This window comes from Mustela lutreola, chromosome 4 (assembly GCF_030435805.1).
Source record: "Mustela lutreola isolate mMusLut2 chromosome 4, mMusLut2.pri, whole genome shotgun sequence".
NCBI classification, from domain to species: Eukaryota; Metazoa; Chordata; class Mammalia; order Carnivora; family Mustelidae; genus Mustela; species Mustela lutreola.
Window position 1 is genome coordinate 68,180,277 of NC_081293.1, and position 26,247 is coordinate 68,206,523.

Sequence of the window (26,247 nt, forward strand, 5' to 3'; positions counted from 1 at the left end):
GATGACCCCTTTCAATATTTCCTGTAGAGCTGGTTTGGTGTTCACAAATTCTTTTAGTTTTTGTTTTCCTGGAAGCTTTTTATCTCTCATACTATTTTCAATGATAGCCTAGCTGGATATAGTATCCTTGTCTGCTTATTTTTCTCATTTAGTGCTCTGAATATATCATGCCAGTTCTTTCTGGCCTGCCAGGTCTCTGTGGATAAGTCTGCTGCCAATCTAATATTTCTACCATTGCATGTTACAGACTTCTTGTTCCAAGCTGCTTTCAGAATTTTCTCTTTGTCACTAAGACTTGTAATTTTTACTATTAGATAACAGGTGTGCACCTATTTTTATTGATTTTGCAGTGCCTCCTGGATTTTGATGCATGTTCCTTTTGCCACATTAGGGAAATTCTCCACTATAATTCACTCCAATATACCTTCTGCCCCCTCTCTCTTTCTTCTTCATCTGGGATCCAAATTAATCTAGTATTTTTTGGTCTTACGGTATCACTTATCTTTCAATTTCTCCCTTCAAAGTACAGTAGTTGTTTGTCTCTCTTTTGCTCAGCTTCTTTATTCCCCATCATTTGATCTATATCACTTATTCTCTCTTCTGCCTCATTTATCCTAGCAGTAAGAGCCTCCATTTTTAATTGCACCTCATTAGTAGCTTTTATAAAATTTCAACTTGGTTAGATTTTATTTCTTTTTTTTTTTTTAAAGATTTTATTTATTTATTTGACAGAGAGAGATCACAAGTAGGCAGAGAGGCAGGCAGAGAGAGAGAGAGAGGAGGAAGCAGGCTCCCTGCTGAGCAAAGAGCCCGATGCGGGGCTCGATCCCAGGACCCTGAGATCATGACCTGAGCCGAAGGCAGCGGCTCAACCCACCGAGCCACCCAGGCGCCCCTAGATTTTATTTCTTTTACTTCTCCAGAAAGGAATTTTATTTCTCCAGAAAGGAATTCTCTAATATCTTTCATCCCCTTTTTTCAGCCCAGCTAGCACCTTGAGAATCACCGTTTTGAACTCTAGTCCTGACATATTACCAATGTCTGTATTGACAGGGTTCCTGGCCTTCAGTACTGCCTCTTGTTCTTTTTTTGTGTGTGTGTGGTGAATTTTTCCACCTTGTAATTTTATCCAGATAAGAATATGTGAAAGAGAGAATAAAATACTAAAAAGGTGGCAAAGACCCCAGAAAAATGTTTGCTAACCAAATCAGAAGAGATCCAAAACTGGGGGGAGAAAAAAAAGGGGAAAAAAGAAATAAAAATTAAAAATAAAAAATATATATTAGACTGGTTAATAGAACAGTGCCACCCACTTGATTTTTTGTGTATTTTAGTCTCTTAGAAGAATCTATCTCCCAAAATTTTAAAGAAAGAAAGAAAAATACACATACACACACACACACACACACACACACACACACAAATAAGAGTAAACGCAATGAAGGGATGGAATATGACTATAAAGATGAAAATTTTTAAAAAATCTAAAAAAGGAATTGATAAGATATGTAGGTTGGAAAAAGAAATTAAAAAAAAAAAAGGAGGGAATATGCTCAGGCTGGAGACTAGAACAAAAACATTTGCTAGTTTAGGGTAGATTTTGATCAATTAGAAGAAATTGTATCCCAAATTTTAGAAAAAAAACCCTACATGTATACAAAAAATAAGGTTAAATACAATGAAAGGATAAAATATGACTATAACAATGAAGGTTTAAAAAGATTTTTTTTTTTAAAGATTTTATTTATTTATTTGACAGAGAGAAATCACAAGTATACTGAGAGGCAGGCAGAGAGAGAGAGAAGGAAGCAGGCTCCCTGCTGAGCAGAGAGCCCCATGCGGGACTCGATCCCAGGACCCTGAGATCATGACCCGAGCCGAAGGCAGCGGCTTAACCCACTGAGCCACCCAGGCGCCCTAAAAAGATTTTTTTAAGGAAGGTATTGTTAAGATAAACTAGTTAAAAATGTTAAAAAGGAAAGAATAAAAGTTAAAAAAGAATAAGAAAAAAAAATTTAATTTAACTTTGCAAGACTAAAGAATCCTGGGGCAAAAGCCACAAATTCTATGCATTGCTTTCCCCTAGCTCTGGAGTTCCACTGTTCTCCTTGATCGATGAGCTTGGTCTTGGCTGGATGTTGTTGCTGCTCTTCAGAAGCCTGTTGCTGTGATTCTCAAATATCTTTGCCTGAGGTGGAACTGCAGCACCCTTGCCAAGAGCCAGGCTAACTAATCTGCTTGGGTTCCCTCTCTGAGCTTTTGTTCCCTGAATGCTTTCTGTAGAGCTTTGGAGGACGTGAATGAAGTGGCAGCCTCCAGTTTCTGGTCCGGAGGAGCCGGAAGCTTGGGGCCCCACTCCTCAGTGTGCACTCACTCCTGCCTCCTTGGTCTTCGGCTGCACTCTGAGCTCACCCAGCCTGTGACTGAGCATTACTATCTCTGACACACAGCCCCGCCTGGAGTCTCCAAACCCAGCAGATTCCTGCTTCCTGGAGCAGGAATGTGGGTCTCCCTGGATCTGCCACTTGTGGGGTCTGACTGTGTTTTGGATCATGGTTGAAAGTAACCCTGATCTGAAAGCTCACTTTTGAACTCTGTCTCTGTAGTCGGCTTCCCTGCTCTGAGACCTGGCTGCTCTCCCACACTCAGACACCCCCGATCTTTCTGTGTCCCCACGGACCTGAGACCACACTGTCCCCATGAGGGCTCCACCCCAACTTAGCCTCTGGAGCAATGTCCCTCAGTGGAGCAGACTTCTAAAATTCCTGATTTTGTGCTCCACTAGTCCACTGCTTCCTGGGACCTGGCCCCTCCCCTCGTGGTCTATCTTTCCATCTCTTCAGATTCACTTCTCCACAGATCCTACCTTTCAGAAAGTGGTTGATTTTCTGTTCCTAGAATTGCCGCTCTTCTTTTCTTCTACCTCCTATTCAGTTTGGAGGTGTTCAAAATGGTTTGATACCTATCTACCTGAACTCTTGGCATCTGATGTCATTTCAGTCTTCTGCTCCTCCACCATCTTGCCCTCACTCTCCATTTTCTTGTATACTTAAATCAATGGTCTAAAAAATCATTCTCATTAAAGAAAATTGTTAATATTCCTTACATTGGGATAAAATAATGAGCAGGTATACATTATTTATCATAAATTTACTAATGAGGCAACACTACAGAGCTTATGCACAGGTAGGTCTGATTCTACATATAGCATAATTTGACCTAGTGAATTAATTGCTTCTTGTGTAACTCAGTTATTTTATTAAAATAGTACACTGAATACTTTCTGTATGTCCTTACAGATCCACTTTCACCTTCTCTGCCTTGCAATGGATAGCCTTGCTGGACTGTGCCCTCTCCCATTAGATTGTACCAGTGTAAACGTCCAGCATGAAATCTGGGTGAGGAAATTGTGAGGAAAAAACAAGAACAAACTGTAAGTGCTCAGTTTATATAATTTTGAATTGTAATTGAAGATTTTATATATGTATATAATAGGTATATAATTAACATGGACATAGGCAATGTGATTAGCAGTACTTATAAGAAAATGTTATAAAGATTTGAAATGTTGTTCAACTGATAGCTTCTATCACATTGGTAATATATAAGCATAACTCATATAATCTTAAACAGTTGGGTCATCATAAATCCTAAAACAATGTATCAAGGTGAGAAATTTGTTTCTACCTTACATTCTTAATTTTACAATGTGTCATTTGTGATATCCAGTATATAGTCATAAATGCTTAGACTATAAAAAAACAATAAGAAAATGTGACCTTTATACAAGAAAAAATAGGTCAAGAGAAAAGGATCCCACCATGCCTTTGGTACTGGATTCAGTAGGTAGGATGTTAATATAGCTGCTGTAATACATTTATGCTCAACTCTAACATAAATCATTTTTAATAAGTTACACAAGAACCATAAAAGAGTATCAAATAGAATTTTAACCATTTAAAAATACAATATCTGACATAAATAATTAGCTGGTCATCTGAGCAACAAATTGGGGATGGTAGGAGAAGGTGGGGGAGTGGACTTGAAGACAGAGACATAGGAAGTTGCAATTTGAAGAATAGAGAACATGACAATCATGTCCACAGAGACTTGGAGGCCTTGGTCTAGTGTCAGGTGGCCAAACACACATGCCATGGAAGTTCTGGAATAAGATACATGTTAAATATAATTATCAATAGGTTGAAAGTACTAGGATGGAAAAGGATAGATTTTGTGAAATATACAATTAAGAAAGATTGTATGGTAGTATTAATATCAGAAAAAATAGAACTCCAGAAAAACACAACTGCCAGCAGTACAGGAGACATTTCTGGTAATAAAATGGTTAATTTCACAGTGAAACATAATAATGCCAGAGCTTCCATGTATTTGAAGCAAAAACTGAAAGCACTAAAGGGAGAAAAATACTTTAACATCCCTGCATCGGAGATTAAAGGGAAAGGTAGAAAATGCATGTAGGAGGCAGAAAATGTATGGAACATGATCGATCCATGGGTACAAACTGCAGCATTCCAGGAGCACAAGATCCATGCTCTCAGGTGCTCAGAACGCATTTCCTAAAGAGGCCTTCTACTTGGCCACCTGCCTCTAAATATCAGAAGAGAAAAATCTTACAGAGGAGCATTTCCGAACAATGTGTATTAAAGCAGAAATCAACAATAAAATTTCTAAAAGATGTCACAATTTTATAAAAACATACATCTATAAAACTCATGGGCTGAAAAAGATTGAGGGAAAATTAGAAAGAATTTTTAGTGCATAATAATGAAAGCTCAATATATCAAAAGTTATTTTGTGCAGATCAGGCAAATGAGGGAAATTTCAATGCATATATAAGAAAAATAAGTTATAAAATCAATGGTCAGTTTCCAAAGAAAAAAGCTAGAAGAAACAGCACACTGAACTCATGGTGATTAAAAGAAGGAAGTGGTAAAGGTAAGAATAGCGGAGGGAAACAGGGGAACAGGCACGGAAATTACTTATGCGAAAGTGGTTTCTTTGAAAAGGTTAAGTTGAGAATACGCATTTCAGACTGACCAAGGAAAGTTGAAAAAAAAAGCAGTCTTCTACATCATGCATAAAGGAAGGGCTACAACTTAGAGACCTCACAAAATACCAGGGTCATGAAGGAGGCTATGAACATTTACTAATGTTTGACAACTGGTTGAAACAGTCACATTCTATGGAAAATAAGAGAAAATCTTCATAGTTTTTAAGGAAATTGAATTTAACAAAAAAATTACATCAAAGAACAGTACAGATTTAGAGTGTTTGCTAAGAAAGTACAACTAGATTGATTCTGAAATCAAGTAATTCCTGAAAAGACATTATCATAAATATTGGATGTCCTCATATAGCACAGTTGAAATGTCTAGCACACTTACTTCAGTAAGTGAGAAACCTATAATAGAATGATTTAGTCGAAGCAGGTTATGGCATAGCTATCATAATACGATAATGCTTATTTATAACATGATTGGGTTGGTAAAAACTTAGAATTGCTTTCATTTGTTTCAAGAGCAGTAAGTGTCATCTAAGAGTGAATGAATAATTCATTAATTAATTCAACACACAATTACTAAGTGCCTGACAAGTCATACACTCCTCAGATGGTAGCTAGTGCAAAGATGAATAAAACACTGCTTCTTCCACTAAATGTGATACATGGCCTTGCATGGCTGTGTCTTAACAGACAGACTATGTCTCCCTGTTGGGAAATTTCTAAGAGTTAAGGGGATGGGAGAAATACAGACTGAGATAAGATTATAAAGATCTTTTTATACACATACAAATCATGATAAAATATCAAGTATCCATGAACTTTCCACAGAAAGGAGATGATATAATCACATTTCCGTTGTTTCAGAAGATACTGATTGGGGTCGGTCATGGCTGTTGTATTTGCTCAGGGAGCAGGATGATGCTGGGACACACGTCCAGACCAGAGGATGGTTATAAAATACTGCCAATTCTGTGTTCTCTCATATATTACATGTTCTTTTTACATCAATATGTTATTTCAAAGAATTATAGCTGTTTGTATGTTAAATTAATATTAAAATACTTTAAGTCATTTGCTACAATAAAAATGATGCAGCACTTATGAAACTTTTTAAAAAATAGAGCATTAAGATTTAGTAGGTAACTCTCAAATAGATGTCAGCAAATAGGGAAACTGAATATTTGAAAAATTAAGCTTAGAAAGAAATTTTTTAAAACATGGTGTTGTCGTCGCGAGCAGAGTCGCGCAGCGGAAGCGTGCTGGGCCCATAAAACATGGTGTTGTCAAAGGGCTCTATTACATCACAACCTAGAACATAGGCATACATTAAAGACTTGAATCTTAAAAATAAAATATTAGAAGAAAAATTAGGTGGCTATTTTTATAATATAGTATAGATGTCCCTAGATAAGAAAATAAACTCAGAAAACAACACAAAATATCAAGTATTTAACTATAGAAAAATCTTTGACAAAATAGATTATTAGTAAAGTTAAAAGACAAACTGTTGCCTGGATAAGAACTTACAAAAGAAATAAAAGAGAGGAATCAGTATCTTCAACATGAAGGGGAATGAAAACCAAAATAAAATGGACCAAACTCAACAGAAGTTGTGGGAAGGACATCACATGAGCTGTGTTCTGCATGTGTCCCTCTGGACAACTCCTAAATTACTCTTCCTATGATCGGTGACCTGGGTGTGGATGTGTGCAGCACCGTCAGTGTGTGGGTTTCCTCTGAGCAGGTGTCCAAGCATTCAACTGCAATAGGTAGGGGTCTGCTTTTATCTCACCTCTGTCTATGTTATTTAATTATTTGCTTTTTTAAAAAAATGATAACTGATAATTTTAGCAACTTCCAATGATTCTGATAAACCAATAAATATTATAAATTCTTCTAGGTCTGTCTTAAAAATTTGATTTTATCAGAGTTAACTATTAATGTTAACTGTTAAGAGTTAATATTCCGGCTTCTTTTGTGGAATGTCTTTCATCGAACTAGGTGTCATATCGTGGTTTAGGATTTGGCTCTGTCCACTCCATTTTTGTGTGTTTGCTTTTGTTTCCTTCCTCCCTTGGGACTTTGCTTTCTCTATAGGGGGTTTCTGAATTGTTGCTATTGTTTTCCACCTCCTCAGTCCAGACAAGCTCCTCTGAAAGCAGTGAGGTCACCATAAGTCCTGCTACCAACCAGTGGCATGGACGGTTCACACCCAGCTCCAGAAGTGGAGTCTCTGTGTCTTTCCAGCCACCGTCAGGTGCACACAGAGTCTAGGTACTTCCTGGGAGCAACTCTAAGTCTCTGCTCCTGAGCAGCTCCCACGTCCTATCACTTGATCCCAATTCTAGTCCCTTATTCTAAGTGAAAGTTTGGTTTCCTTGGTGGTATCACAGCATACCAAGTACCACAGCAGCTCCATTTCCAACTGTCAACCTGTATATAAAGTGAGTACATCCAAGGAGAAAAGTTTAAATAAGAAGCCTGAGTGTTAACAGGAATGATTACCTGGATGGTTCTGCTTGGATGCACTCATTTTACATACAGGGGTGATCTGGCTACTCATAAAAAATGGCTATTATCTTGTACAACATGTCACATGTTTTGATTGGTTATATTATTATTTCTAAAGCTTTTATGAATTAGTATTGTCATTAATCAGTATTTTAGGTTTGGGCTGGATTGCATATTTGGAATACAGTGCTTTTCAGAATATCCAGTTAGCGTTCTGAGCTACGTGAGTGGCTACTGTGACCTCTCCATTTCTAATTCTTTTCGTGTCATTATCTTTATAGAATAAAGATAATGTGGCCAACACCAACTAGTGTTGGCCACATTTTCTGGTCACTTTACCTCTTCCTGTTTCCAAAGTAGGAGATCTCAGGATTTTATGTGCAGATCTCAGGATTATGGAAATGATTACAGTAACTCTAGATGTCAGGGAGAACCTAGGCCATCCTCCCAGTTCTGGCTAGAAAAGCATAGAGCCTCTCCTTCAGCCAAGCAAACTTCCTCCTGCATCCAAGGGCAACACTCACTCAGTTGGAAGCCTCATCTATGCAACATGGATGTAAAAGTAGATGCACAACTTCAACCACTGAGTTTCTGCATTTAACTGCTCAGGTTCAGGATTTTTTTTTTTTTTAAACAAATCAGCTTAATAGTGTGTTTGTTGAGTTTATAAATATGATTCTTTATACTTGAGGATTGCTTACTATTTAAAACTATTCTGGGACACCTGAGTAGCTCAGTTGGTTAAGCTGCTGCCTTCGGCTCAGGTTATGATCCCAGGGTCCTGGGGTCAGTACCACATTGGGCTCCTTGCTCTGCCGAGAGCCTGCTTCTCCCTCTGCCTCTGCCTGCCACTCCCCCTGCTTGTGCTCCCTCTCTCTGTCTGACAAATAAATAAATAAATAAAATCTTAAAAAAGTAAAATAAAAAATAAAACTATTCTATCATTTGTTTGATGCCAAGGTTATTGTGAATGTCATTAATATGTATCCAATTCCATTATGATTTATGAACAAGTATTCTTCATTTCCAAAAAATTTTCAAGACCCACCTTTCAGTGTTCTTCATCTTCAGTAAGGGTATTAAATTTGTGTTCCAGAAAAATGTAAATAATTATACTTATTTCAAGATTAAAATAACTAAAATTTTCAGGAATATGTTTATTTTTTTCAACCACTTTTATATTTGCTTAATAAACATTTCAAACCCCTTTGCTCATAACCAGATAGCTACAGTCTGTTGAACAGTTTCTTTCTTTTCAGAGACACATATTTCGTACCTGTATATTTTGTACACACATTACATATAAGTATCCTTTAGTTCTAACTCAGGAAGGAAATAGTATTTTGAGGAATCATGTAAGCCCCCCAGACTGTCATTTCTTTCTACAGTCCTGCTCTCCATCTCAGCTCTTACTTGTTGCCACTTTCAAACCCAGGCTTAAGGAAGTGATTGGCTGTCTTTACATCCTGCTTATACCGACTGACATTGTGGAGTCAGCCAATGTAGATGCCAGAATCTATTTCACGATGATTTTTAGCTCTAGCCACAATAATGGGATTTTTCTGATTTAGGAATTAAATAAGATAAATTATATTTCTTCCTTACCTTCACACTCTCCTTTAATTTATAATTACCTCAAAGTTGGCTTCATTTGTTCATAATGTGACCAATTAATTATAGTATTAGTGATATTCTATGACATTCGCATCTATTATTGTTCTGTACACAGAGGGAAAAACCAGGACTTGGAACTGGATAAATAACCCATTTACCTTTCTCACAGTATGAACACAACTCTTCATCTCCTTTGGTCTTGGCTTTGTCTTAACTCACTTTATCCATCTCCAGGTCTGGTCAGTCCCTGTTTCCCGCCGTTTCTTCAGGCAGCATATAGAGAGTAGTCACGTGGGCATGTTTTCATATGTGGAAGCTTATCTTGAATTATTTGTCTTTATGAATACCACGCCTGGATCAACCTGAACTTTTAAGACGGTGGTATTTCTTCCCAGCTGCTGAAATCTTGCTTTAACTATAATAACTGACCCGAGGTAACCCTATTTCAAATATGTGGCAAGTGCAATAATTTGTTTGACCCTTTTTTCACACATTTGTGTTCATTAGGTAATTTGTGAGCTTTCTTTGCCTGCTGCATCGGCAGGTGTGGGATCGGGCCCTGTGCCGTCTCAGCAGCTGAGTTCTCTCTAATAACAGGGGGACAGTGAGAAGGGCAGGAGTCCAAGCCTGCCGTGGCTGAATTAACATTGGGGGTTCTTCCTTCTGCCCAGGGAAGCTTCTCAGTTATCAAGTGCAAATATGTGAGACCACCTCAGCCTCTTCCAGTGATATTTCTGGCACAGCAATCTGACCCAGGCACTCTACCTTTTCACTCTGTCCTATCTGAAGCCTTGTCTGGGCAACAGCAGAGCTAAGTTCAGTTTCCCAAAAGGCAAATACCCTCTCCAAATCCAGGTTCTTAGGCCCATTTCAGCCCAAAATGCTCTGAATCTACACCTCACATTCTAAATGCACCCCAATTCTTCTCCACAAATGGGGACATTCAGGTGAATGTTGTTGCTGAGCAGAAACTTGAAAGAAATAAGGATCCTTCATTCAAGCTATTATTTTCTCAAAATCCATACTATTTCAGAGCTGAAGTAAAATTTATAAGTAATCACTGCTCATGTGCATCAAGGCCTTCATTTTATACAGATGTGGGGCATGCTTTGAATCTCTTTTATTCAATAAGTGTCTCCCTACTCCCTGCCCTATTTTTTTCTTTTGGAGTGGCAATGATTTGTTTGATAAATTGAATCATTTAGAAAATCCCACACTCTGTATTTGGGTAATGAGCTATGTCATTAATCGAGTTCTTATATAGAGATATTTAATTTTTGGGATCTTGTAGTTAGAACTGAGGACATGACTAGAGGCAAGCTCCATGTCAGGCAGTGTATTGACGGCATCCGAGCCTGAGGGACATAGTAGCTGCTGGCCCCACTAGGTCCTGAGCTCACATGCCTCCGTGAGATGTGACACTGATCCTTCTGTCATAACGCACCCTGTCAGCTTTGTCCCATCCATCTGGTTGTAGCATTAGTTGATGTTCAGGACCCAGATATGTAATTTCCTTAGGAGGTGCAAAATAGACCCAAATTTTTTTCCCAGTTGGTAAAATCTTGCTTTACCTTTATTTTCTAATTTTATTGTACCTTCGGCATTTATTGACAGGAATACTTTTATTTTTTACATTTTTAAAAATTTTAATTCCAGTGTAGTTAACGTACTGTGTAATATCAGTGTCAGGTGTACAGTATAGTGATTCAGCATTTTCTTGCATTACCCCATGCTCATCAGGACTGTGCCTTCCTTCATCCCCATCACCTAGTTCACCCAACCCCACCCACCTCCTCTCTGGTGACCATTAGTGTGTTCTCTAGAGGTAAGAGTCTGTTTCTTGGTTTGCCTCTCTCTCTCTTTTCCCCCTTTGCTCATTTGTTTGTTTCTTAAATTCCACATAGGAGTGGAATCATATGGTATTTATCAACTGACTGACTTCACTTACCGTTACACTCTCCAGCTTCATCCATGTTGCTGCAAATGGCAAGATTTCATTCTTTCTTATGGCTGAGCAACATTCCATTTCATTCCATATATATACACATCACATCTTCATCCATTCATCAGTCAATAAACACTTGGGATTTTTCCATAATTTGGCTATTGTTGATAACGCTGCTATAAACATAGGGGAGCACATATTACTTTGAATCAATGTTTTTATATTTTGGGAGTAAATACACAGTAGTGTAATTACTGGATTATAGAGTGGTTCTATTTTTAACTTTTTGAGGAAACTCCATACTGTTTTTCAGAGTGGCTGCACCAGCTTGCATTTCCACCAACAGTGTAAGAGATCCCCCTTTCAGGGCCCCTGGGTTGCTCAGTTGGTTAAGCATCAGATTCTTAATTTCAGCTCAGGTCATGATCTCAGGATTGTGAAATTGAGTCCTGCATCAGGCTCTGTGCTGGGCATGGAGTCTGGTTAAGATTGTTGCTCCTCATCTTCCTTTGCCCCTTCCCCTCCCTCCTCTCTCTCTTTCTTTCCCTCTCTAAAAAGAAAAAGAAAGAAAGAAAGAAAAAGAGGGTTCCCCTTTCTCCACATCCTTGCCAATACCTGACATGGCTTGTGTTCCTGATTTTAGCTATTCTGACAGGTGGGAAGTGATATCTTATTGTATCTTTGATTTGTATTTCCCTGATGATAAGTGAGTTGAACATCTTTTCATGTGTTTTTGGCCATCTGGTTGTCTTCTTTGGGAAAATGTGTATTCATGTCTTCTGCCCATTTTTGAGTTGGATTATTTATTATTTGAGTATTGACTTGTGTAAGTTCATTATGTATTTTGAATACTAACCCTTTATCAGATATGTCATTTACAAATATCTTCCACCATTTTGTAGGTTGCCTTTTATTTTTGTTTTGTTGTTGTTAATTGTTTCCTTCACTGTGCAGAAAATTTTTATTTTGATATAGTCCCAATAGTTTAGTTTTGTTTTTGTTTCTCTTGCTTCAGGAAACAAATCTAGAAAAATGTTTCTATGGTTGATGTCAGTGACCTTACTACCTAGGATGTTTATGGTTTCAGGTCTCACATTTAGGTCATTAATCCATTTTGAGTTTATTTTTGTGTATGCCGTGAGAAAGTGGTCCAGTTTTATTTTTCTTCTTGTAGCTGTCCAGTTTTCCCAGCACCATTTGTTGAAGAGACTTTTTCTCAGTGGGTATTCTTTTCTGCTTTGTCAAAGATTAATCTGCCATATAATTGTGGGTTTATTTCTGGGTTTTCTACTCTTCTATTGATCTGTGTGTCTGGTTTTGTGCTTGTACCATACTGTCTTGATGATCACAACTTTGTAATATAACTTGAAGTCTGGAATTGTGATGCCACCAACTTTGCTTTTCTTTTTCAAGATTGCTTTGTGGTTCCATACAAATTTTCAGGTTGTTTTTTCTAGTTCTATGAAAAATGCTGTTGGCAGTTGAGAGGGATTACATTAAGTGTGTAGATTTCTTTGTGTAATACAGCCATTTTAACAATATTTATTCTTCCAATCCACAAGCTTTGAATATTTTTCCATTTCTTTGTGTCATCTCCAGTTTCTTTCATCAGTGTTTTATAGTTTTCAGAGTACAAGTCTTTCACCTCTTTAGTTAGGTTTATTCCTAGGTTATCTTATGGTTTCGGGGAGCAATTGTAAATGGAATTACTTTCTTAATTTCTTTTTCTGCTGCTTCATTATTGATTTATAGAAATGCAACAGATTTATGTATGTTAATTTTGTATCCTTAGACTTCACTGAATTCATTCATCAGTTCTAGCAGTTTTTTGGTGGAGTCTTCAGGGCATTCTGTAAAGTATCATGTCATCTGCAAATAGTGAAAATTCTACTTCTTCCTTACTATTTGGATATTTTTTATTTCTTTTCTTGTCTGATTTCTGTGGCTAGGACTTCCAATACTATATTGAATAACAGTGGTGAAAATGGACATCTTTGTTTTGTTTCTAACCTTACAGGGAAAATTGTCAGTTTTCTTCTCATTCAGTACAATGTTAGCTATGGATTTTCCATATACTGTCTTCATAATGTTGAGGGCAAGTGTGACCTCTAAATCTACTTTGTTGATGGCTTTTATCATAAATGGATGTTGTGATTTGGGGAATACTTTTATAAAGAATAAATTTCTCCATCAACTATTTGCTTGTCCTGAAATATAATTTATGTAGAGAATATAGAATTACATGTAATCCTTTACCTGTACTGTTGTAAAACAAATTCCAAAATAACTTACATTTGTAAAAAATAATAATAATAACCCTTTCCAGAGTATCATTATAAACACCTGGTTTTTGTTCATGTGATGTGTTTTCTTTAGTTGCATTTATTATTATTTTTGACTTTCAAATACTCTAATCTTAAATGACATTTTCTTGTGTTACTATTACTATTACTATTATTATGTATTCCTCACCCCAGCCCTAGCATTTACCATTTCTTCAAAAAACGCTGGAGCCTTATAGTGCAAAAGCTCCTACAGGACTAAGTAGGAAAAGCAAAACAAATGTAAGTCTTGATTATGTTAATCAGATAATTTTCCAACTTTCTTGAATGCAAATTATCTGGGACCAAGGGAAATACATATAAGACTTTCCATATTCCTCTGTTCTTTTTAAATTTCAAGGATCCCACACAAAGTGATCCATTAAATTAAACATGGAATAAGTTGTTCTATGTTGGTAACTCTGAATTCCATCAAAATAAACAAACTCAAAGAAATAAAACAAAAACAAAAAAAGCCCAATGAAAACTTTGGAATCAATGGAAAGTAAAAGGTAAAAAGAAAAAACAATTGAAAGTAAATATTGATTTAGAATAGGATAGCACAAAAATATTCTCCAAAGCAAATCTTTAAGTGGATTCCTATTTTACCAAATCTCTCCTTGAAAATATATCAGTATATTCAATGAAAAAAATTCAAAACTACTTTAATTTGTCTTTGTTATAAAACTGTGAGTACAGTTAACAATAATTGGTTTAAAATGGCAAGATTTCATTTCTTATGGATGGAACTAGAGCGTATCATGCTTAGCGAAATAAGTCAAGCAGAGAAAGACAACTATCATATGATCTCCCTGATATGAGGAAGTGGTGATACAACATGGAGGCTTAAGTGGGTAGAAGAAGAATAAATGAAACAAGATGGGATTGGGAGGGAGACAAACCATAAGTGACTCTTAATCTCACAAAACAAACTGAGGGTTGCCGGGGGGAGGGGGTTTGGGAGAAGGGGGTGGGATTATGGACATTGGGGAGGGTATGTGATTTGGTGAGTGCTGTGAAGTGTGTAAACCTGGTGATTCACAGACCTGTACCCCTGGGGATAAAAATATATATTTATAAAAAATAAAAAAATAAAGTCTAAAAAAAAAAAAAAAGACTTTGGTGATGAAGAGAAACTTTGAATATATATTCAAAATTTGAAAAATTTGAAAAAAAAAAATATATATATATATTTTTTTACCTGAACTGACACCAAAATCAGTCAATTATGGCACCAAAAAAAGACTTGTCTCTTAATTAATTCCTTTTTTAAAATTAATTCCTTATTTTAATTCTATCGTATCTAATAAAGCTATGGTTACCTTGGGAAAAAAAAAAACAATAATTGGTTTAACTAATCTAAATAAAATTGATTCACTTTCTCCTTCTCTTTCCTCTGCTGTCTCTGAATAAGTGTGTCTGTATGTGCACAAGCATGTAGATTAACACACGCACATATGTGTACACACAAAAGGGTAGTAACACTGAACTGGAGAGATGGAAAGATCAGTCCCAGGGTTTGACCTCAGTTTTCCAGAATGTAAAGAATTGAATGTGTCCTTTGTACTCTAAACCATTTCATGGTCTCCCACTATTCTAGCTTGAGAATTTGCTCACTAGTAATACTGGGAGGCAAGACTCCCTAAATAATTATTTTGAAGGATACGTTAATTTAAAAAATAGCGTTTGTATGTTTTCCATATATATACTCCTTTATGCCATTTCAAACATTTAATCAGAGCTAATGTATGTTAGAACCAAGTATGTTCCCTTGACCAAGGAATTTCTGTATTTTTTTCTGGAAAATAAAAGCAGACAAATGAACAGTTCATCTGATCTTTGATCAAAACCCTACATCTTTTGAAAAGTTAATTCTGGATGTTCTAGTGGGAAGAGCTGGCAAACTGTTTGTCAAGACAAGGGGGAAGAAGGAGGGAGTCTTCTCCTGAGGTGGATATTGGAGAAAGGACTCTGGTTTCTAAGGGCAGCAGGAGCACACACCATGCTCTCCTAGAAGTCCTGGCAAGCTGATAAAATCAAAGAGGGATGGTTGCAGAGCTTGATGTAGGAGGCAGGCTCCTGATGTTAATACTAGTAAGAGAGTACCTGGGGAACTCAGGTCATGATCTCAAGGCAGTGGAATCGAGCCCCATGTCATGCTCCAAGCTCAGCACAGAGTCTGCTTTAGTTTCTCTCTCCCTCTCCCTCCTGTTCACTTTCTGTCACTCTCTCAAGTAAATAAATAAGTAAACAAAATCTTTAACTCCCACTTGCACATTTTATGGCAAAGAAAAGTAAAGCTAAGCAAGTACATGTAAAAGACTTTACATGATTAAATCTACCTTTACAATGGCTTTATATTTGGTCATTTTACTTGTATTTGATTTCCCTTCAAAACATCATACTACATGATTGTAAGAATCTTTTTTTTTTAATTGCAATAGTAAACTCAAAACTGCAACGTTCCTAACAAGTGAATAGTTCTATTTAAGAAAGAAGCATTAGATTATCAAAATCTTGACAAATTTGACAAGTAACTTTATATTAGGTTTATATTTCCCCTAAAATATGCATTGCAAAATAATTGAAGAGAAGGAATGGACTATTTAACTTAACATCTATTTCTATAAAAACCCCTCTTTTTACGTATAAAGAGACTTACCTTTAAAATTACCCAGCAGAGGGCGCCTGGGTAGCTCAGTTGTTAAATGTCTGTCTTGGGCTCAGGTCCTGACCCCAGGTTCCTGGTGATGGAGCCCTTAGGCTCTCTGCTCAGCGGGCAGTCTGCTGCTTCCTCTCCCACTCCCTCTGCTTTGTGTTCCTTCTCTCGCTGTCTTTCTCTCTGTCAAATAAATAAAATCCTTTTTAAAAATTACGCGGAAGTACTACTAATATGCTAAAATACTATTTAGCCAATATACAAAATTTAGTAAGTTATTTGGTTATGTTTTGGAGCATGTCCTGGGGTATTTTTGAGTTACGTATTTGGGTATGTTTTTGAGTTACTGAGTTTATGCCAGAGAATAAAGTTCTAGGTTAATACGAGATAATGTACGGGGCGCCTGGGCGGCTCAGTCAGTTAAGCACCCGACTTTTGACTTTGGCTGAGGTCATGATCTCAGGGTCATGGGATTGAGATGCTGGTTGGGCGCCACACTCAGTGCGAGTCTCCTTGAGATTCTCTCCCTCTGCTCCTCCCCTCACACCTTCTCTCTCTCTCTCTTTCTCTCAAATAAATAAATAAAATATTTTTAAAAAAATACTTGATTATATACTATCTCTAATTTACATAGTTTTTAATTCACGAAGATCTCTGGTCATTTACAGACTTGTGCCTTGGAATAAAGTTAGGCAGAATATTCCATATATTTGTACAGAGTCAGAAAATCATCAAGGTAATTTTCATAGGTTGGATTTACAAAATTCATTGGTTGTTACCAAAAAAGGATGTTGCATAAATCTACATTTAATGCATCTTATGAATAAGCTTAGGTAAAATTTCTCTTTTGGTGATTAATGTCTTTAAAAGTTCTTGTGTTTTGAAATGATTAAAAAAATCTTATTATTTGAAATGAAATCTAAAAACTGTAACAGAAGCAGATCTGTTTCCTTTCCAGTGTTGAATTCTCATCTTCTTTTTCAAATCCTAATTAAAGGATAAATGCAAAGAGAATTGCAACAAATCATATGTGGGCTGTTTGCTGTATTTCCACAAATTTAAGGAGATATGTTAACCTGCACACAAATCAGGAGAAAGAATAACAGCAGAACGCTACGTGCCTTCTCAGATCCCTTCCGTTTGCTGCTGCCCAAAGATAACTGCTTTCCTGACTTTTATACCATAAATAGGGATTGTTTTTGAATGTTACATTATATAAGATCAAAGAGAAACTGTTAGTTATATCTGATGTATTTTGGTCAACATTTTGTGAGCTGTATAATCTGTACCTTCTTATTCACTTTCACTATGATATAGTAGTACATGCCGTGAGCATCTCACAATGTCTTAATCTGTTCTCCTCTTTATCCACATTTGGAGTTCTACCTGTTTGGGATCACTTTGAAGAGTATTGCTATAAACGTTTTAGGGTATGTATTTTAGGGAACATATATGCATTTTGATGTGTGTACCTACAAATGGAATTGTTGGATCATTATATTATAATTTTCCAAACTGGTTTTATCAATTTAGACTGAGCAATATATGGGAGTTCAGTTAATTTATAGGCTTTCCAACACTTGCCATTTCCCTTCTTTCTCATTCTATCTGTTTTTAAAGGGGGGGTAGGGGTATTGTATTGTGGTTTTAATTTTTATTTCCCTAATTCCCTATATGATAGAAATAATCCAACCCCCGCATTTAATCAAGCAATGCTCCACTTTAAAAACTCCCAAGAGAGAGGAGATCTATACATGTTTATTGAAAGGGACAACAAATTATTGTTCACCTAAAATAGAGTTAACTTTACACAATACTTCTGAAGACTGTTAAAAAGTATTTCTTCTAATTTTTTTGGTCATGAACTAAACCAAAATTGAAAGGTCATCAGTGTTGGGGATTTCAGAAAGAATCCTTTTGAATTGACTGGCAGGCATTTTTGAAAGACTTTCGGAGATATATAGCACTGTGTAATGATCTTTAGATATTTTATCCAGTGATATCTGACCTCAACATTTTTCATTACAAATTTCACTGTAGTTGAATCAGTATTAAGGATCAAGTTCCTGGTCTTTCAAAGTTTAAAAGCAGGAATTCTTTCTTGAGTTCATATTTTATCATGACTAGAAATCTAATCTTGAAAGACCCACTGACCTTTAAAAGACATTAGCTGACTCTTCTGAGATTTCCATCCCATGATCTCTTGCCACACTGATGTTTTGCAGAGGATTAATAAAAAGGCCTCTAACTTTGGCTTGAAGTCGGCCAAAAAAAAATCCTGAAATTATAGCTTTTATAATATTTGTTATTCTATGAGTTTTTTTCTTCATTCTGAGAGCATCGAAATATTTGCAAATAGATAATTTATTATAATTATTCATATTAAGCACAGTGTTAGCTACATAGTACATATTTGTGAATTGGTACTTGGCTACCGAGTTCATAGTTCATTAGGATTAGCAAATGTCTTAGAAGGCTCCCTAGACTTTAAAACTCATGAATCAACTCCTCCCCTTAGTGAATTACTTATTTCTGAATCCCTCATGAAACAAGTACTCTCATTTGAAAGAACATGGATTAGTATTCCACAAACATCAGTTAAATGAAAGAATAAACTAACGGGTGAAGGGAGCTCAGTATTCTGGATTTTGAATTGCTTATCTTCAGACTGGTACCATTGAGCTTAAAAAGACAGATGCAAATGCATGTGGTTTGAAGTAACTTGGTAAATTTTTTCTGGGAGTTATTTTAATTGGAATATGATCAAAAGGAAATATATGAAACTGAAAGAATTTAGACCGTATTCCAATAGTTATAAAATGTACAGTGGGTGACTCCTCAGATGGAACAAGAGTATGAGAGGAAAGCAACTGTTACCCACTTTGCTTCCCACCTGACCACACAGGAGTCTTCTGTCCTTGTGTCTGCCATTATTCTTGCTCCTTTCTGGACTCCACTAAAGTCAATAAAAGATTAATACTAACTTAAAATAATTCCCTTTCTTGAATACTTAACTGAATGACTAAAATATAGAGAGAATTCTGACAAAGTTCTACAATGGCGAACTGAGCTAATTTTGGAATCTTAAGCTCTAAGGAGAGTTAAATTCTAATTTATTAATTTATTGGCTGTGCTGATCCATTGGGAGAATTAAAGTCACTTTTTTTTAAAAAGTTCAATTTATAAAATTACCAAAGTAAGTGACTTGTCATATTGAAAATACCAAAAACATATGTAAATGTGAAAACAAATATTGATATAGCTCCAATACAGTTAATTGCAATTATGCCATTATATAATATATCTTATTTGATTAGAAAGAATGACTATAAGAATTTTTAAAGAATGCAATTATGCCATTATATAATATATCTTATTTGATTAGAAAGAATGACTATAAGAATATTTAAAGAAGAATAAAAGCTATATTATTTAGAGATTCCTTAAATCTCTAACTTATTCCAAAGTTGGTCCAATTGTTTAGTCATTAATTGTTGAGTCTTAAGTACTTTATTAATTCATGTCACTATTTTTTATGTTTTGTATATTAAATATTTTTGTCCTAAAGCTTTTATAGTTTAGGACAAACTCTTCTTTCTTTCTCTTTTTCATTTTCTTTCTACAATGAAATAAGAACAGACCTCATCACTATTTCTAAGGATTAATTCATATAAATTCAAAATATGAACAGGAATTCCCCCTTTTAGTGTAAGAGACAAAGAAAGGTGTTTTGCAGGATGAATTTTGGGAAAAGTAATAGAGCAATAACAAGGGAACAGTCCTTTCAAACTTGTAAATTTTATCCTGTGTATTTGTGAAAGTTATAGAAACCATGTTCTTATTTTTCTCCAAAGCAAGAGTTTCAGAAATATTCTTGTCATTTAGTAAAGGATCTTCTCATGCTCCTTTCCTCTTTTTCCATTCATAAACCATGTAAGAAGTAGGCTAGACAGTATCATCCATACATCTTTTCTGTTTTAAGAAGAAAATAAAGGATTGAAAATAAAATGAACAGCATCAGGAGATGGTTTTCTTGGCCTATATGGAAGTAAGGGCTAGGAGAGGATAGCAGTTCTTTTGGTCATCTCCTTGATAGTTAAAGGGTCTACAGTGAATAAAACATTTTATTCCTTCAACTTAGATCTGGCCATAGACTGCAGGGTACTGTCTGTGGTTTGAGAACAAACTATCCAGTCACTTATGTCTTCTTTCTCAAGGTTACAAGAAAGAGAGAGAAAATTATCCCCTTACTTTTGTATGATCTGATATTTATTTCTCTCAGTATGACCAAAATAGAAATATTTCACAATAAATACAGGATAGCCGTTGCTTTTTTTTTTTTTTTTTTGGTTTATGTATGAATAAGGTAAAAAAGCAAAACCGATAGAAAACAATGGAAGGGACACAGTCAGATTTCTTAATGCACCACAGTTGAGGTTTTAATTTGTTTGTATCCGTCATGGGGCAGTTGGGGCTCATGGAAGGACCCAGAGGGTCCTTCCAAGGACTAGGACAGGATAGAAATCAAGAGCCAGCAAGAGTAAGTGAGAGAAGAGTTTATTGCAGATGCAGACAGAGTGGCTGGGAGACTTGGGCGGGAAAGGAAGGTCTGTGGTTTTTAGTGAGGACAGTGGTGTGGTGTCTATGTCCCCTTGGGCATCCAGGAACTGGTCAAAACAAGGATACTCAGGTACCCTCCATAAGGCATTTAAGCGCAGGAGCCAGGGGTCAGGGTGTCCAGAGTCCGTGGTCCTGGAGAATGTCCATGAGGACCTCCCGCAGTCGCTCCTGAGATGTTACCCGCTATGCTGGAAGACTCCAGAGGAATGGTTCACTCCTCCACCCTTACGAAGAGGACGTGCAGTGAGGCATGTGTAATGCAGAGGCATAGGTTTTGGTGAGGATAGAGGCAGCAAAAAGGCCGTTGGTCCCACGTCCCTTCAGGTTTCAGTAGGGTGGCTTGTATCTACAAGAAAGAGCAGAACACCGTCACTGCTGCCCAGCTGCACACCCAGACGCAATGATTACAGCCCCTTGACTGCAATTGCCTCTCTAAAGTTTGATTAGGGTTCCTACATTAGTTTTATCTGTTGCTATATAAATTAGCGCTATGACTTAACTGACAGAAAAAAACAACGCTTTATTGTCAGAGTTTCTGCATGTCAAGATCCCATGCGCCACTCAGGTGAGTGCCTAGGGCTCTTGCTCTTTCACAAGGTTGCTGCTGTCCAGGTAGGCCCAGATCTGCCCTCTCTCAAGACCCCACTTTGGGAAGGAGCTCCTTCCAGGCCTGCTTACAGGACCCACGACAGGCACTGGATTTTCCCTAGCTCTAGGCCCCAGGGGTCCGTTCCTTGCCAGAGACTTTCCATAGGGTACCTCCCAACATGGCATCTGGCTTTTCTCAGAGGAACCCCGAAAAGGAAGCCACGGACAACCTACTGTGTTTCAGTCAAAAGCGAAATTCCATCCCTTCTGCTCTATTTGCTAATTAGGAGGAAATCAGTAAGCCCAACCCACACTCAGGAGATGAGATGCCAGAGGTGTGTGAGTGCTGGGAGACAGGGCCCACTGGAGTCAGTGGAGAGATGACTTACATACTCACCCAGCTCAGGACCAAGGATAGAAAAATAGTAGTAAGAAATTCTGGGGCACCTGGCTGGCTCAGTGGGTTAAGAATCTGCCTTCAACTCAGGTCATGATCTCTGGGTCCTGCATCAGGCTCCCTGCTCATTGAGGAGTCTGCTTCTCTTTCTCCCTCTGTCCCACCCCGCCCATCATTCTTTCTGTCAAATAAATAAAATCTTAAAATAAAAAAGAAATTCTAGGCTAGATTTGTAAAATAATCCACAGTAAACAAACTTCTCTTTTTCTTCAATTCTGTCTAGACTTTGGTAAAACTGCAAAAGTATAAATTACTAGAAGAAAAAAGATATAGAAAATGTGAGCCTGTTTTAAATATAGATTAAATAAATATTAAGTGTATTTTAATAAACATAAGCAAAACAATTATTAGAAAAAAATAATTCCAAATCTATACACACTATTCATTAAAAGTATACCAATAATTGATATAAGAAATTACCATTAAACTCATAATCCATTTTTTCATTCTACAATTATAATTTAACAAAAAGTTATAGGTGAAATAAGGATGCTCCATACACACACACACACACACACACACCATATACCTATATATATAATATCTAAATCAAAGGTATATATATTTTAAGTGAACATTGAATGTGTCAATATATAATTTTTTTTAAAAATCTATTTATTTATTTGACAGAGAGAGATTGAGATCATAAGTAGGCAGAGAGGCAGGCAGAGAGAGAGGAGGAAGCAGGCTCCCCGCCGAGCAGAAAGCCTGATGCGGGGCTCTATCCCAGGACTCTGAGACCATGACCCAAGCCAAAGGCAGAGGCTTTAACCTACTGAGCCACCCAGGTGCCCCTCAATATATAAATTTTTAATGCAACAAGTGAGTTTGCTTCTTCCTTGCCAACTTATTTGGTCTATATACTAGATTGATAATAATGTTAGTACAGGGGATAGGGCATATCCTAATTTTATAGGATTTGCTTTGTGAATACTCCCAGTAGAAAAAACAGTTTCTCAGAGGTATCTCAATAGGAATGTTAACAAAGATACTAAAGATACTAAACAAAAATATTAACAAAGATATTAAAGCCAACCTTTGCTTTATTTTTAAAAATTTATTCAAAATGAAGTAAATAATGCTGTATTTTCAAATTTCATCTTCAGTATCTTCTTAGTAACCACTTCTAATAACTACACTGACATGCCATTGCCATCCAAAGTCCAGAGTGTACATTGCTGTTCACTCTTGTACTTCTGTGGGTTTAGAAAGGAATCATGCAGAGGAGCTTCACTGCCCTGAAATAAAAGAAAAAAACAACTGCTCTCTCCCTCTCCCCAACCCCTGGCAATCACTGTCTTTATAGTTTTGCATCTTCCAAAATGTCATATAGTTGGAATCATTAGATAGATAGATAAATATAGATATAGATAAATAAAGGATATCTATATATCTGTATATCTATAAATAACCTTTACAGATTGGCTTCTTTCACTTTGTACTATGTGTTTAAGTTTTCTGCATGTGTTTTCATGGCTTGATAGCTCATTTCCTTTTAGAGCTGAGTAATACTCCCCTGTTTGGATGGACCACATTTTATTTATCCACTCTCCTCCTGAAGGTTATCTTGGTTGTCTCCAAGAGTGGCAACTATGAATCAAGTTTCTATAAACATTCATATGCAGGTTGTTGTGTGAACATAAGTTGTCAGCTCCTTTGGGCAAATATCACAGAGTCCAATAACTAATCCTAGGGTAAGAGTGTGGTTAGCGCTCCAAGAAACCTCCCCCTGTTTCCCAAACCAGCTCTGCTGCTCTCCTTTCTCCTCGGTGAGAGCTCCTGCTGCTTCACATCTTCGCCAGCATTTGCTGCTGTTAAGTGTTCTGGATTTGGGCCACTCTAATGGGTGTGTATTCACTTTCTTTTACTAACTGGGTCTTTTCCACAAAGGACAATGTTCCTACCAGAATTCTGAACATAGAAAAAATTCTGCAAGAGTTTTAGAGCTGGGGGCAGCTTAACTGTAGTGCATGTTTATTACTGTCTGGAAGGCTCACATCAGCTTACCACTACAAACGAGTGACAGCATTTTAGCGGAGTTCTGTTTTGTTTTGTTTTTTGTTTCTTAAAGAACAGCTGTCAGGCACAGCGATGTAAGAGTTCAATAATAACTTAGACATCCTCAGTTCCCCAAAAAAACACAACACAAAGGATCTGCTAGACAAAACTGTGATTACTGTATATTTAGTATAGAAAAAGGTATTTTTTAAAAAAGATTTCACTGAAAGTTGAAAAAAATGGAGGAAAGCAATGTGTGGAAAAGCATGTCACAGGAAATGCAAATGCATATTCACTTTTCAAAATGGAAAGCATGTTCTAGCACTTTCCCACTGGGCCCTAACAGAATTCAGAAACAGATGCACAGCTGACAGATTTTGTTTGTATGTTCTTAGCAACACAGAGGATCAGGGTATGTTGATGTCAGGGGCATTCATTTGTTATAGTAGGAGAATTTTAGACTATTGATTTGTTTGCTCTTTTTGTCCTTAATAATGTTAAAGAGCCAGAATAAATATATCAATACTTGAAATGTTATGTAAAAGCCTTATTTTGGGTCCTATATTATATTTCTCTACACTTTCAATAAAAGGTTGAATTTTTATAATTTTATTCAGTTAAACTAATTAGTAGTTTATTTGAAAACTATGAAGATTGAAAGAATTTAGGAATTAAGCATGGGAAATGGTGCCACATGGATTAACCATCTGTCTAACATAAGCAAAATAAAACCATTATTCAATATTTAAAGATTAAGTTAGCTTTCTTCAGCCAGTTTACCAATAAATATCTCGATAATAAGCCATTGCCAAACTAGTGAGTTATCGATATCCCAAAACCATAAGTTGATCTTTTTTAAAATTGCCTTTGACCATTTATGAAGCTCGTAAAAATCTTTCTTAGAAATAAATTATGTTTAGGTTCATAATTTAGTATAAAATTTAGACTAGCATATATACCAGAAATACTGTTTGGTGAAATGATTTAGAATTGTTGCATCCAAAAGCAAAATTATCCTTTTGTTTTAAAAAATATGTATCTATGTCATTGAACCGAAGAAGAGATGGAAGGATAGAGAAGAGAAGGGGGGATGAGGAGGAGGAAGAGGGACAGGAGGAGGGAGAAGGGGAGTGGGGAGGAGAGGGAAGGGACAGAGCAAGAAAAGGAGAGAGAAAGAGAAATGAGAATAATTATGCCATGATAATAAAATGCTGGGATTATGAATTATTATTGCCAAGGGAAATTATTTTATAGGAGAAAATATTTCATTTGTAGCAAAAATGAAATATATATTTACTGTTTTGTAAAAGGCATTAACTGTACAATTTATGTTTTTATAGCTTCAGCTTCTACAATGCGGAGTACAAATTCTGTTCGTATATCTTGATTAGTAGCTTTTTAAAAAAGATTTTATTTATTTATTTGAGGGAGAGAGAGATCTGCGAGCAAGGAGAGGGCAGAGAGAGGAGGAGAAGCAGACTTTTCCAAGTGCAGAGCCCGATGTGGGACTTGATCCCAGGACCCTGAGACCATGACCTGACCTGAAATGTAAGTCAGATGCTAAACTGACTGAGCCACCCAGGTGCCCCAGTAACTTTTTAAAATGTTTTATTTTATTTCCATATGTCCATTTGGCTCCCCATATTATAGAAAAATCGATTGCTGAATAGGGTTTTTCAGAATTTGAATAAGCAATAAAGAATAATTTGAATGCTGTGAATGTTGTAAAAATACCATGCCTTTATGGTAATTAATGCTTATATAGGGTTTAGAGCATTTCTAAAATAAACTTTCTATCTTCTTGTTATTCAGGATTTCATATCACAGATATTAGATATCAAAGAAATTTATTATTATTTAATTTTATATGGATTGCCATTTTCTTTTTTTTTTAATATTTTATTTCTTTGACAGACAGAGATCACAAGTAGGCAGAGAGGCAGGCAGAGAGAGAGGAGGAAGCAGGCTCCCTGCTGAGCAGAGAGCCTGATGTGGGGCTTGATCCCAGGACTCTAGGATCCTGACCTGAGCGGAAGGCAGAAGCTTTAACCCACTGAGACACCCAGGCACCCCATGGATTGCCATCTTCCTAGATATGTTCTTTGGTTGAAAATATTAGGTTCTCAATTATTCTGTGACTTTTTCTACCACTAACTCTTTTAAGAACTAGAAATTAATAATTGAAGATATTTAAAACAAAAGATACTTGATTTTAATCAAATTTGCAAGTAAGTACATTGTCATGGGGATAGCATGAAATAAATTTCATGAAATATATTTTATCTAATGTAAATTAAGTTAAAAAATCAAGTATTTTTATTCCTAGAAGGAAAAAGACAAGTCAAGTTTCAGACATGTAAGTATACATATATATATAAAGTATATAAGTATATATATATATATAAAGTGAATATATATTACTATATTTAGATATAAGTTTACTTTAGTTCTAATTAAACATTAACAATTAGAAATAATTTAAATGTGTTTAAAAATATTTGGAGACGTTTC